Source organism: Apium graveolens, chromosome 1, assembly GCF_009905375.1.
Source record: "Apium graveolens cultivar Ventura chromosome 1, ASM990537v1, whole genome shotgun sequence".
Classification (NCBI taxonomy): domain Eukaryota; kingdom Viridiplantae; phylum Streptophyta; class Magnoliopsida; order Apiales; family Apiaceae; genus Apium; species Apium graveolens.
The window spans coordinates 123,884,839-123,899,137 of record NC_133647.1 but is presented as its reverse complement, the minus strand read 5'-3'; the positions used below and the strand labels follow the sequence as shown (position 1 = coordinate 123,899,137).

The following is a 14,299-nucleotide window of genomic DNA, read 5'->3' as shown; positions in this document are numbered from 1 at the left end:
CTGTCGCATGCGGACCTGCACACAGCTCACAAACACTAATTATCTGCTTAACACCATAGTTAGCCAGAGAATCGATCTTCATAGACAACGCCTTTAGTTGAGCAGTGATAGCCGTAGCTGTATCCACTTCAAGAACTCCTGCTACCTTGCCCTGTGGATATCTCTGGGTTGGATACTGATATTCATTAGCAGCCATCAGTTCAATTAGATCATAAGCTTCCTTATAGCTCTTTGCCCATAATGCTCCGCCTGATGCTGCATCGAGCATGGGTCTGGACTGTGCTCCCAACCCATTGTAAAAACAAGTGATGATCATCCAATCAGGAATTCCATGATGAGGACACTTCCTAAGCATCTCCTTGTAGTGCTCCCAAGCTTCACTTAGCGATTCTCCCGTTTGCTGCGCAAATTGAGTAATAGCATTCCTGAGTGCAGCTGTCTTCGCCATAGGGAAGAATTTAGTAAGAAACGTCTGAGCAAGATCTTCCCAAGTAGTAATCGAACCAGCTGGTAGAGAGTGTAACCAGCTCTTAGCCTTGTCCTTCAGAGAGAATGGGAACAGTCTCAGCTTCACAGCATCTTCAGAAACACCGTTGAACTTGAAGGTGTCGCATATTGCAATGAAATCCCTAATGTGTGTATTGGGATCTTCCGTTGGAGAACCCCCAAACTGGACTGAAGTCTGTACCCATTAAATTATGCCAGGCTTGATCTCAAAGGTATTAGCTGTGATAGCTGGCCGGACAATGCTAGATTGAATGTCATTGATCTTGGGTTGAGAAAAATCCATCAAGGCTTTCGTTCGTGCTGCTGGATCTCCCATTGTAATGAGTACCTGAAACACAAACAAATAAACCGTGAAAGTAAAAGAATCCGAGTCAGTGAACTTTAACGACCACTGATGACAAGCACATAAACTAAAAATTAACACCGAGTCCCCGGCAGCGGTGCCAAAAACTTGTTAGGGCGAAAACATGCGCTAATATTCACGCAAGTATACGCGTTCGCAAGTAGTATAAGATATAAATCAGATTCGTTCCCACAGAGACTGGTTTAGGTTAAGTTCAATTTATGCACCTATGCAACAATGTAAGGTTATCGCTCAATGCTAAGACAAATAACAAATTGGGTTTTTATGAAACTAAGAGATTATACTAAATAACATTAACTAAGAGAATTGAAGTTGAATTAATATATATGATAAACATGGGATTCTATCTTCATTAAATACTTCATTCAATAGCCTTATTGTTCTTAACCTTAGCATGTGATGGTTATGACACTAATCAGATAACACGAAACTGATAAACGCCAACTTTCGTTGCACGAATACCATTCTACCAGACATCCACAAAAGAGATAGAAGCTGAATAGGCACCAATTATATTGAGACCCTATATGTCTATAGAATTTGACAACATAACGGTTTAAGAACAAGTTATCTATCTTGATTACATAGGGCAAGTAAAACGGTTAGAGTTACCTACGAATCATGCATACACGTACATGAACCTATGCTAGCATGGCAAGTTCTAAACCTCTATATTCACTGTCGCTTCAATAGAGATTAACACGCTATCTTATATGTTAGCTACGCACATAAGATGAATAAGCACAACCAATACTAGGATATCAATCAATCACCACACACCAAGATATCGAAACAATTAATTATTGAAATCCATAAGTAAATCCGCTAGAATCCCATGACAACGATTAGCCCATAATCGAACTCATCGTCACCATGGGTTCCAATGAAAGCATGGTATAAACAAGGTCTTAATAAACTAAATAATAATCAAAGTACGAATAAACGAGATCTAGGTTCAACAAGAATGAAAACGAGCATCCAAAGTTACAACTAATTCAAAGAATCACAAGTTGAAAACAAGATCTTCTTTTCCGGAGTTGTTCTGTGCTTCTAGGTCTTCTCCTTGGTATCCCAATCTTCCCTTCTTGCGCAAAACACAATCTTCTTCTTCTTAAAATCCACCTGTGAAAACGTCTCAAATCTACTTATATAATAGTCCCATAAAACTCAGATTACATAGAAGTTGGAAGCCAAACAGAAGTAGAAGTCTAAAATAATTCAGCAAAATTCCCGACCCTGCGCGGCCGCTCAGCATAGTTGCGCGGGCGCGCAGGTTGCTGCGCGGCCACTCAACATAGCTGCGCGGGCGCGCAGGTTGCTGCGCGGCCGCTCAGCATAGCTGCGCGGGCGCGCAGGCCTCCACTGGAAAAAATCCAAGTTTGCTCCGTTTCTTTGCCGTAATCTGCCCGTTCATTTCCTCTCGCAATGGTGAACACATGCCAAGGCTTATTCTTGATGATTCCTCCCCCGAAATGTAACTAATACCCTGAAATACATGAACACTAGAAAAACACATCAAATACACAAAATACTTGATTTCAAGACACCAATTTAAGCCATTTTAAGACGTTCTAAGTGGTATAAAATGCCACTTATCAACAGCACTGCTCTAAATACTGGATCCAAGGCACACATTGGCCTAACTTGACCATTGGTATGGTCTGACCATGAATCTGGGCCACATATATAAAAACTATCCAATCCTAAAGCAGTTCAATATGATAACAATATGATTCAATAAAACAAGATCATAATCGATGATGGTTAAACATTTGCATAAAAACGTAAGAAAACTCATGGATATCTCAAGGGTATACCAGGGTATGTATAAAAACAGTTTTCAGTTTGTACAAGGGTCAGGTATCGAACCAGTAATGATTTTTCAGGATATGGTTCTTTGATGTTACTAAGAATGATTGGAGTATAAAAGTTTCTGTGTTTTCAAACCATTCTCTTCTGGTGCTTGGTATTTGGTAGTTAAACATTTGGGAAATAATATCATATTTGTGTGGTTTGGTGTCTGAGGATCAACAAAGGATGGTTTACAAAGAACAAGGCTTACGGCTCAAGATCAAGAAAATCAGGGATTCAAGGGTAAATAGCTTAATGCACTTGCAATGTAAACAAGAGTTATTTTGAATAATAGCGACATGTTATGAAATAATTCGAAAACATTGGTAATATATCTTGAAGAAAAGTTCAGAAATACTTGCCTCATAGGGCTTTACAACTGTTACTGACCAACTCTGAGCCGATTCTGCCGCTCAGGCTTTAACGTCCAACCACTAGACCACATTAGATTTGACTTTGATGCTCAAGTCTTTCTGTTGAAACTCTACTGAGTTCGTCAACTGACCACTAGGTCATCTCTAGTCCATTGGCCACTTTCAGATTCCCGATTATAACCTACAGGGTCAAAATATCCTACGTTAGATGTCTAGGTACGCTTGACATATCCTCAATACTAATTTTTACCCAATGATATTCAAACCCGACTCGTAATTATTCATATTAGAATAACACAGAAAACAATTAAGGTTCACATTCTCAAAATCGATCCAATGTTTATTTTCAGAAAATACGTACACTTGTCATTTTACGAAATTAGGGTTACTGTGTTTTGGTCAAAACATACAACACAACATACAATCAGGTTCTGTATAAAACAAACGTATATGTATTTACTTATATTCACTCGACGTCCCGATAATCTTCGGATACGCTCCCGTATTTCCGTAGTTTGATTTTTTCGGAAATCGGGCAGCGTTCCTTTTGTTTATCGGACTACCCATCGAAACATTAATCGACGTCAAACCAACAATAACCAAATTCACAACTATAATTCCAACCACCAGTTCAATTTAACAATCAATCCAATCCCAATTCGTCAACTAATTTACGTACTCGACTTTAATGTAAAAATCAAATTCTCGTTTCAACGATAATCTCACGAACTAATTTATTTATTTTAAAATATTAGGACTCATAATATAATCATCACGGTCCACCGTCAGCTCACCGATGTTCATCGCTAACGGCGGTAAAATTCGCGGGTACCCGATTAATTTCGGGTTTCCGTCGCGAATTCCACCAAGTATAAATTTTTGGAACAATCGAAAATAAAATTCGAAAATCAAGAATAATTCATTCGAATTTTATCAAGAAATCATCAAGCAAATCAAATAATCCCCAAACAGGACAAATCTAATTTTACACGGCCATATACAGAGACCATACCCAGATGAGCATCCCCACGCGCCACCGCCCTCACCGGAAAATGAAGAGGGGCGGCGGTGGAAAAAGAAGAAAGCAAATCAGGACATATGCACATACAATATACGTACAACCCGCAGCAAACCCAAAGTATAACCAAAGGAAATGTAGCAACACAAACCGAAGCAACAGGGTCAGGCACGCGACAAATGCATGTGCACGCGCTCAGGGGAGGGAAATCCGGCGACAAAGTCACCGGGAAAGGACAAAAGCGGCAGTAAATACCGGAAAAGAAGGACCCCGACAAACAAATCCCGCAAGACTACATACATATAAGTGTATTTATCTATTTTTCTATTTTTTTTTAAGAAAGAGGGTGAAGATTAGTGAGATTGGAGAGACTGAGATGGGATTGATGCTTTGTAATATAAATAAAATTTGTCACTCTTCTGCTCAACTAATGCAAAGCCACGTGTCCAAGGATTTACAGGGGTGTGACACGTGTCCCATTTCTGACTGTAGGCCCAATTTTTAATTCGCGTTTCGTAATTTATCGAACCAGGTGGCACATAAAACAATTTTAGAAAATTACAAGAATAGTTATAAAATATTATAAATATCTAGAAGTTAATAAAAATGTAAATTTCGGAATTTTTAAATAAATTATGGAACGCAACTTATACCTGCATATACAGTTAACGAACCGAGATGCACTTAAAATAAATTCAGAAAATTACGGAAACAGTCTTAAAATGTTAGAAATATCCCGAAATTTATAAAAACATAACTTTTGAATTTTTAAAACAATTCCTAAATCGCACTTTATACCCGCTTTTATCAATTAAACGAATCGACGCGCGTGTGAAACTAATTCCGAAAATTTCCGAAATAATTTTAAAATTCTCGGAATTTTCCCAACTTAAGTAAATATGAGTTTCATAATTTTTGAGGAATTCTTGAATTAAATACAGATTTTACAAGTAAATATAATCAGAAAATCACACAGGGTTAAATAATTAATGAAATATTGATTTCTAAATTTTTTAAAATCCCAAAAATATATGTTGTAATTGTAAAATCATAAAAACAATTTTAGAGACATTCTAAATATTTATGCAAATAAATTTGCACTAAATTCACTTTTAAAAGTGCAAATAATTCAATATACTCAATAATTAACTACACGAACCACCTTGTACACCATAAATCACACATAAATAATAATAAAACAACATCAAGCTGACAAAAACTATACACATACTTTATTTATTTAACACTTCCACAATTACATATTTCAATAATTAAAAGAAAATACACGGGTCATTATAATATGTCTTATATTCTGGGGTCGGGGAGTCTATTTCCTTTATGTTGCTAATTTTAAGTGGAGAAACGATTACCATATCCAACATTTCCTGATTTAAACCCTTGGAATCCCTTATTTGTCGAGTTGTCAAAACCCTTCTTGAACTTTCCCTTCGACTTTCCACTTCCTTGCCCTTGACTTTATTCAAAACCAGAAATTTTCTTTTCTTGTTATCATTCTCCCACTTTGACATTTCACTTTCATCTTCTATAATCATAGCCTTCTGAACTACTGTAGCATATGTCTAGAGTTCTAAAACTGCCACCTGTCTATGTATCCATGATTTAAGTCCTTGTTGAAATTTTTTTGCCTTCTTACTTTCTGTATCCACAAATTCTGGCACAAAGCTTGCCGGTTCTGAAAATTTTGCCTCGTACTCTGCTACAGTCATACCTTCTTGCTTCAATTCTAAAAACGTGACTTCCAACTGATCTTGTAAATATTGAGGTAGATACTTTTCCATAAATAGTTCAGTAAACCTTTGCCACGTGATTACACCATCTTCTTCTAAAGTCTTGGTCGATTCCCACCAGAAATTTGCCTCATCTTTCAGATAGACATATTCAATCTTCTTATTTTCACCAATCTCTGTCAAAGCAAAGGCTTTTTCTGCTCCTTTATCCAAGACTTCCCTTTAACTGGATTTGTTGTTCCCGTAAATTCTGGTGGGTGAAAGGACTAGAAAGATTTAAATATTCCGACTCGAGGAGCTTGGGGTTGCTGATGTAAAGCAGCATTTTGCAACTGAAGAAGGTGGATAATTTGAGTCATGGTAGGATTCTCTTGATCCTGACCTTGAGTCTGGTTACCCTCATCTGGGTTGATTGTTGTAGTTGACATATTTTTCTGATGAATAGACAAGCAACTTATTAAGCAATATGCTAGCAGGTTAATACATCATAAAATAATATCTTATAGACATTCTTCTACCTCATTAGTAACTGTTAAGCATAGCTTCTTCCCTTTTTTAAATTTTTAGAATCTAATATCTAAATGTTTAGCATATGCAACCCTATTTCTACACAAGTTGCTCGTCATATCATTGGGATCGTAGGGTAAGAGTTCAGGGGAGTACTATGAAGCATAAGTATTAAGCAGAGGTATTATTTGAAATGATATGTAAACATGAATGAAGTGAACAGTAAGGTGCAATAATGTTATGAAAAAGAAATACGCATACGAATAAAATGATAGTCAATGTTTTAAAACCAAGATCGAGCTGAAAGATAAAGAAAAATGATAACATGGTTACATGATAAAACAAGGGAAAGAATTTTGGGAAATATCCCCTTAAGTGCCACCAGCTGCAAACCAACTACTACCATAACTATAATTAATCTAAAACAACTAAGGTCATCATGATGACTTGGCATCCATCCAAGTCTTTCCCATCTTTCTAGTACCACGATAAAATGACTACATGCCATAAAATTCACCAACTTTCTTAGCCCTAGTATAAACTTCATCAGATCACTGGCGGTCCGAAACTTTTTATCGATACAATTGACATTCATCTTTTCCGCTTAAAGACCTTATAAGTCACCGTCATCACATAACTAGTCAACGGATCCTGTTATTCCCAAACAATCAAACAAAGAATTACGGAAGGGGGGGTTGAATGTAATTCTAGTTTCTTTTCGATTTCAAGAACTATTTTACCTCAAATATATAACAGTGTTTGCTTAAGCAAAAGTGCGGAATGAAAATATTGAAGTAATCAAACATAAAGTAATTAAACACAAGTATTTAAAAACTTTCTGGTGGATTGAACTTTTCCACCATAGATATATAAAAGATGGAGAACTCTTTGATACAAAGATTGTACACAGGTGCTTACAAATAGAATTACAAAAGAACAGAGAAATTCTTCTCAGATAAAACTTTATCTATTTCTCTTGTCTATTGCTTACTTGCTTGATTCTTATTAATTGATTCATATTCTACTTGATACTCTTGGTTTATATATCACCAAGTTACATGGTAGAAAAGATAAACTAATAAGATAAAAGTATCTTAGTCTAATTACATGCTTTTTCATTTCTCTATCCAGCATCTTTGAATATCTTCAAGTTAGCATGGAAATGGAAATGCTTCTTTATTCTCTAAAACCTGTAAATAGGCTACCACATTCCATTTACATCTAATCAACACATATGATTGTCAAGTCACTATCAACAGCAATTTGAATTTGAACATCCGTTGAAACTGTGTTGAATCATCCGTCGAAGCTTCATTAGATCATCCGTTGAATGTGACTTGGATCATCCGTCGAAACCTTGTAGAAACATCCGTTGAAAATCTTCCATAACAGTTAACTCTATTTCACTTATGCAAAATTATAAGGCATCTAATATTTATAATTAGCCAACCTACTTTGCATATCAATCTAGTATAAACATGACTTTGAATATCCTACAATTTCTAGATCTCCAAGGTATTGTAGTATGCAGAAATGTGTTACAAAACTTATTGATAAATAAGCTACTCTCTCAACGGATGTAAAGGTGATCATCCTTCGAGAGCTACAAAAACACTGAATTAAATCTACTAAGGTGTTTTGCTGAACTTATCATCAAGCCTATGACATATTCCTAACAGATCCTCATCCAGACATTTTTGAGGTTACCCAATCACACCACACTAAACTTATAAACTTACCCAGTCAAGACTATATCCGATAATCTCAACTAAACTCTATATGAGTTAAAAACGCGCACTTAACTTTGGGGTCTCCCTAAAATAATCTTATCCTAACTTGTTTCGGGGACTAAAACCTGTAGCTCTGATACCAACCTGTGATGCCCTCCCAATTATCAATATGAAATCATTTCATTTCAAGAAAATGGTTCAATCATTTGAACAATGATGTACGTTAAAGAATTTACTCAATTGGAGTGCATGACGCTCTAGACTGCACGGGTGATCAGCCATGTACAATCCCCATACCGGACTTTACAGCCCCTCTGGACGTGAATAGGGTACCCATAAGGCTATATATTCAGCCTTTCAAATGCCAGCCCTTACTGGTCTTCACAATGTGCCAACCCTAACTGGTCTTCATAATGGACCGACGTCACTTGGCCTTTTACCCTTCCAATTATTAGAAATCTGTAAAAACCAATGAATGTAAATCCTTCATATCCAAAATGCTTTTCATTTTAAAATCTTTACCATACCTTTGAAATCATTGAGACTCTTTCAAGTCTGAAATCATTCTTAATTTCAATTTAATAAACTTTGTCATATTGCAAGGGTATGGTATACCAAAACAATCATCATTCAGATAATCAAATGTATTATCAACTTGAAAGAATTTGCAATGGAAATAAGGTATAAGAATGAAAAGGAAGGAAAGAAACAGGCTACATCAATATACAAAGCTAATCAAAGGGTGATAATAGGTATTAAACAATAACATAGAATCACAACATAGGAGACAAGGGTTGAAATGTTACTTTCCTTATTCGCTTCCTGTCTTGACCACAGAACCTACTTTGTTGTCACCTAGTGGGGCCTTTCCTTTCCTAAACCGAGCATTCTCACTTTCTGAATCTACATATATAAAGCAACTATTTTAATATCTTTGTAGTCAATCGTCGTTCACCTTGAACGTCTAAAACTATGAAAATTCACATCTGGATAGACCTTGGTTTCAGCTTGTTCCAAAGTGGGCAAGGTTGATTGATTTGTAGTGGTAGACTGGGTAAACTCAGGTTCATCTTTTTCTTCTCCAAAATCCAGCTTCCTTTTGGATGTTTCCTTTCTTACTCTTTTTCTACTTTTTTGCTTTGGCTCTTCTTGCTTTTCTTCATTCATAGACTCAGCTATCACATCAGGCTTTTAGTTTCTTTGGTTGCAGGATTCTTAGATTGGTTCTTGGCATCTAAGGCAGCTTGCCTATTCTATTGTTTAAGCCTCACCTTTTCCTCTTTCTTAGATTCTGCAAATTGTGGATGTCCAACCATCACACAAAACAATTTTTCATTTATGTAGACTTTAGAAATTCTCTTTTTCAAGACTGAATCTATGGGATCTTTGTGATAAGCAATAGATCTTCCAAGCAGCTTCTTTTCATCAGACTTGGGAGTTGCATAGACTAGGTCCAATGGATTTTTGCTTGAATTCTTTGGATAGTTTTTCTTTGGCTGTAAAATCACATTGTTCTTTAGAAGTCTTCTTGCTGAGGGTTGAACTTTCTCCAAATTTCCCAGACTCATTTCACTGATTGAAATTGGTCTCAATTGCGTGAAGTGTTTCACTAGTTTTTCAGGTTCTGCAATTGGACCAAAAACTTTTTCAATCTTCTCATCAATTTGCTTTAATTATTTATTCAGCCTGAGCTCAGTTGCTGCAATGTTGATCAAGTCAATGATATCCAGAATTGGTCGTTTAGAGAAGGTAATTGCTGGAACAATCACTTTACTGACTTGAATGTGCACTTTCTCCCCCTCACTAACTGACTCCCCCTTACTAACTATAATGATATCATTATTCTCCCCCTTTTTGTTAGCATCAAGTTGAGCAGGGTTTGAAGTTTGTGCAACCACCAATTGCTGTAGCAGACTTGTCTGAGCTTCCTGATTTTCAAGTATCTTGACCATTGGTTGCTCCACATTTGTAATTCTTGAATCCATGGCCTCAACTCTTCTGTTCAAATCAGCTTCTTTTCTTAGCTTTTGGACTATTTATAGCATAGTTGCTTCTGGAAGCTTAACATCCAATTTCTTCTAGACATCCTCATTTAGTTGAGATAAAACATATTTCAGAATGTCCATGCTTTGATGATGTTGAAGAGCTTGAATCTTATGCAACTGTAGAGAATCCAGATGGGTTTGAAGAAGTGTCTTGATGCTGGCGTTGTTGGTGATTTGAATGGCATCTTGGGTTTCATGAACTAGCTTGAACAAGATGGACTTGAACTCATGAAGATTGCATTCTTTAGAAAATATCCATTCTGGAGTTTCAGTCTCTCCCCCCATGTTCATGCCTACTTTTTCAGGACCCTCTCCAAGAGAATCATCACTAAAAGAATTGCCAGATGCTGCAGAATCATACTCAAAATCCTCACAGCTGTGGAAGGAAGTGAGTAATGGCATCTTTGGCCCTTAGCATGGATGATATTGTGTGCACCAAGTTCAGTGTCCTCTCAGCAGCCTCATTGTCTTGTTCAGCCAAAATTTGATAAGCGGGAACATGGTGAGTAAATGCCTCAGCTTCATAAGAAATAGAGTCTAAGACAACTTGATATTCTTGCATAAATAGATGCTTTTTTCAGCCTCACTGAAATCCATTAACTCACTAATAATGGGCTCTTCCCATTCTTCATTTGTACCTGCATTTCTCTCATGTTCTCTCTTTTATTGCATCAAGGGCTCCCCTTGGCTTCCCACCCTCACACCCTCACCTTCACCATCTAAGATGGGACTCCTCTCACTTTCTTTTGCTAAGCTGGAAGAAATAGCTTGCATTTGTTCACTCTTTCCCTCTTCTTTTGCCTGAGAGCAACTCATCCTCTCACTCTGTTCACTCCCCACATCAATCCTAGTAGTGATTGAATAGCTACTAAGTCATTTGCACTTATAACAGTTGTTGAAATTTCAAGTGGTGTAGTGACTTTTAACAAATGAGAGACATTCGTCGAAGTAGAAGTTGAAAAGTTCAACGCAAATTAGCTGTTAAGCACATCCGTTGAGATACGATCACTAGTCAACGGATAAAAAAAATATCCGTCGAAATAGTGGGAATGAATGAGTTTGGAGTTCAAATTATTGTAGAATCGGTGGTGATTGATTTAAGATTTTCCATGTATTTTTTAATATTTTCAGAAAGGAATGGCAAGTGAGCCAACAAATCATCTAAAAGATGATGCTCACTTGCTTGAGATTTTGGCTTCTCCAAGAGAGTTAAAGATGGAGAATCAGGAATTGATTTGTGAATCATGTCCACATCGAAAGAATTTATGGTTGAGTTTTATGTGTGAGGTGCTTCTATAGTTACAGATTTTGGTTGTGACTCAACATTTAATGGAGCCACATCGATCTGACTTTGAGATGGTGCATTAACTGAGTTTTTGAATGCAGTTGGCACTGTGTGTGCACCCTGTGTATCCCCAGTGTGTTTAGATTTCTTCTTTCTTGTGTAAGTTTGAGGTTGGTCTGTGTCCCTAACCCTTTTGGCATGTGCTCTTGGCTGAGAGCTTTGTTCAACAGTTACATCCTTTTGGGAGGATGCAACTAGCAATGAGCTTATTTCCTTATTAATCACTACAGTTTGTTGGGAAATTGCATTGTGGCTAGGCTGGGTTACACACACCTCACTCTCCTTATTCTTAGGGCTTCTTTGATGTTCACCCTGTCCCTCACCAGCCTCACTTCCCTTCACACTCCCCTCTGAAGTTTTGGTAGTTTTTGAAATTAGTCCCTTTTGAGAGGAACTAGAGTGGGGTCTTTGAGACTTAAGTTTAGAAACTTTTGTTTTAGTAGCTTGGCTAGGCATCTGTTGGGGCAAACTCACAGATGCCATAACCACAGTTGTCTGCAAAGAAACTTGTGGTAGAGAAGTAGCATAGACAGAAGTGTTTACTTCACTAACCTGAGGTTCCTCCATGATTGGAAAATAGATGAGGGGGTACTTCACTCAGATTATTTTCCCTGTTCAGGTTGACAATAACTCTTCTCTCTTGGATCCAACAATCTAACTTGTATGCTGGGTTCTCAATGGAGAGATCTTTAAAAATATGGTTAGCTATCATCATAAAGAATCTAGCATAATAGACGTTCTTATTCCTCATCTTAATGTCTCCTAATTTGTAACACAACTCATACATAACAGACTCACTAAAATTATTATACTTATCACTAAGTAGCATGTATAGCGTGTTAACAAGTGAGGAAGTTACAACATCAAATTTGCTTATTTTTCCAGAAAAAACTTTAATGAAAGAATCACAGAAAAAGCTCCACTCATTTTCAAGGTTTTTTCTCCTAACCTCACCTAGCTTGGAAGATTCAAGAGAATAACGCATAGAAATAAGCATAGAGCTTACATACGTGTCTGTGTGGGGAACTAGTGTATTATTCTCAGGCAATTGGAAACATGCTTGAATTTCATCACAGTTTATGCAGTAATTATTACCTTTCAAAATGAAGGCAATAGTTTTGTCCTTTGAATTGAATATAACAGTAGTCCAAATCTCCTCAACAACTTCACAGTAGATGACCGGAGACTCCAGCATAGCATAACTCAGTTTGCAACTTCGAATGAAACATTTTGTGATAGTCTTCAGAATCAGTAATCTCCTTGTTCACCAATGCTACGAAGTTGTCCTTTTCATATACAAACCCGGTTTGAGACATAATCTTGACTATTGGTGCCATTGCTGTGATTGAAAGTAATTGTAGAAAGAGGGTTTTCGCTTTGGAGATGAAGAGAGTTAGAGAAATTGCTTGAGAGAGATAGAAGTAAAAATGAAAATGAAATAGGCTTTTATACTCTCTAAAAAATAAATGGTGAAAAAAGTAAAAAAAAAAGGAAAAAAAAAGTAACCAATGAAATTTGCCCAAAATAACCGTTTAAAAATAAATAAAATGTTGAAATTTTAATGAATATCCATCGAAATATACTTACAGGCTGTAAGTAAATTCGACGGATCATACCTAGAATTAACGGTCAAGATTGAAAGCAATTCGACGGATAAGGATTAAATAATTATCCATCGAGATAAAAGTACCCAGAATCATATCTGATATGTCAACGGATGATAAAGTTCAATGGATATTCATTTTCAACGGATAATGAACATCCGTCGAGATGTTAATTCTGACTTGGCCAAAATTTCATCTTTGACAAGAAACATCAAATTTTATTCTGGCTGCATTCCAAATTGCTTAGACATCAAAACAACTTAGGATTAATTAAGCATACCTAACTTATTTACCAACCTAGAAAATGTGGATTCATCAAGTAGCTTGGCCAAGATGTCTGCAAGTTACTTCTCATTTGAAACAAAATAAAGTTCTACAGTACCATTTATGACATATTCTCTTATGAACTGATACTTGGTGTGAATGAGCTTTGTCCTTGAATGTTGTACTAGATTTTCAGTAATTGCAATAGCACTTGTGTTATCACAGAAAATAGGAATCTTATCCACCTGTAGACCATAGTCCAACAGTTGGTTTTTCATCCATAAAATTTGTGCACAACAACTGCCAGTAGCAATATATTCAGCCTCAGCTGTAGAAGTAGAGACTGAATTTTTCATTTTACTAAACCAGGATACTAGCTTGTTTCCTAGAAACTGACAGGTTCATGTGGAACTTTTTCTATCAATTTTGCAACCAGGCTCTAGGTTCTTGCTTCAATCCATTAGGTGCTTTCAAAAGATAGTAGATATATTCTGGAAAGTTGGGGTCTTCAAAACCAGGAGGCTGACTGACAAAGACTTCCTCCTCCAAATCTCCATTCAGAAATGCACTTTTAACATCCATTTGAAAGACCTTGAAATTGGCATGGGCTGCATAGGCTAGAAAGATTCTGATGGCTTCAAGTCTTGCAACAGGAGCAAAGGTCTCATCAAAATTTATTCCTTCTTATTGACAATAGCCTTTAGCAACCAATCTAGCTTTGTTCCTGACTACTATGCCACTTTCATCCATCTTGTTTCTGAATACCCACTTGGTGTAAATAGGATTCTTTCCTTTAGGGTTGGGTACCAGCTTCTATACTTTATTCCTTTCAAATTAGTTTAGCTCCTACTACATAGCTAAAACCCAATCAGAATCCAACAGAGCTTCTTCTACCTTTTTAGGTTCTTCCTGAGATAGAAAGTTATTGTATAGACATTCTTC

At 36.7% G+C, this 14,299-nt stretch overlaps 1 non-coding gene across 1 annotated transcript; it reads left to right on the top strand.

Annotated features, from left to right (window-relative positions):
- The first annotated feature begins 326 nt into the window (after positions 1-326).
- Positions 327-433, top strand: LOC141680691 (small nucleolar RNA R71). Its single transcript, XR_012558389.1, has one exon. It is a non-coding gene; the product is annotated as a small nucleolar RNA R71 (small nucleolar RNA).
- The last annotated feature ends 13,866 nt before the right edge of the window (positions 434-14,299 follow it).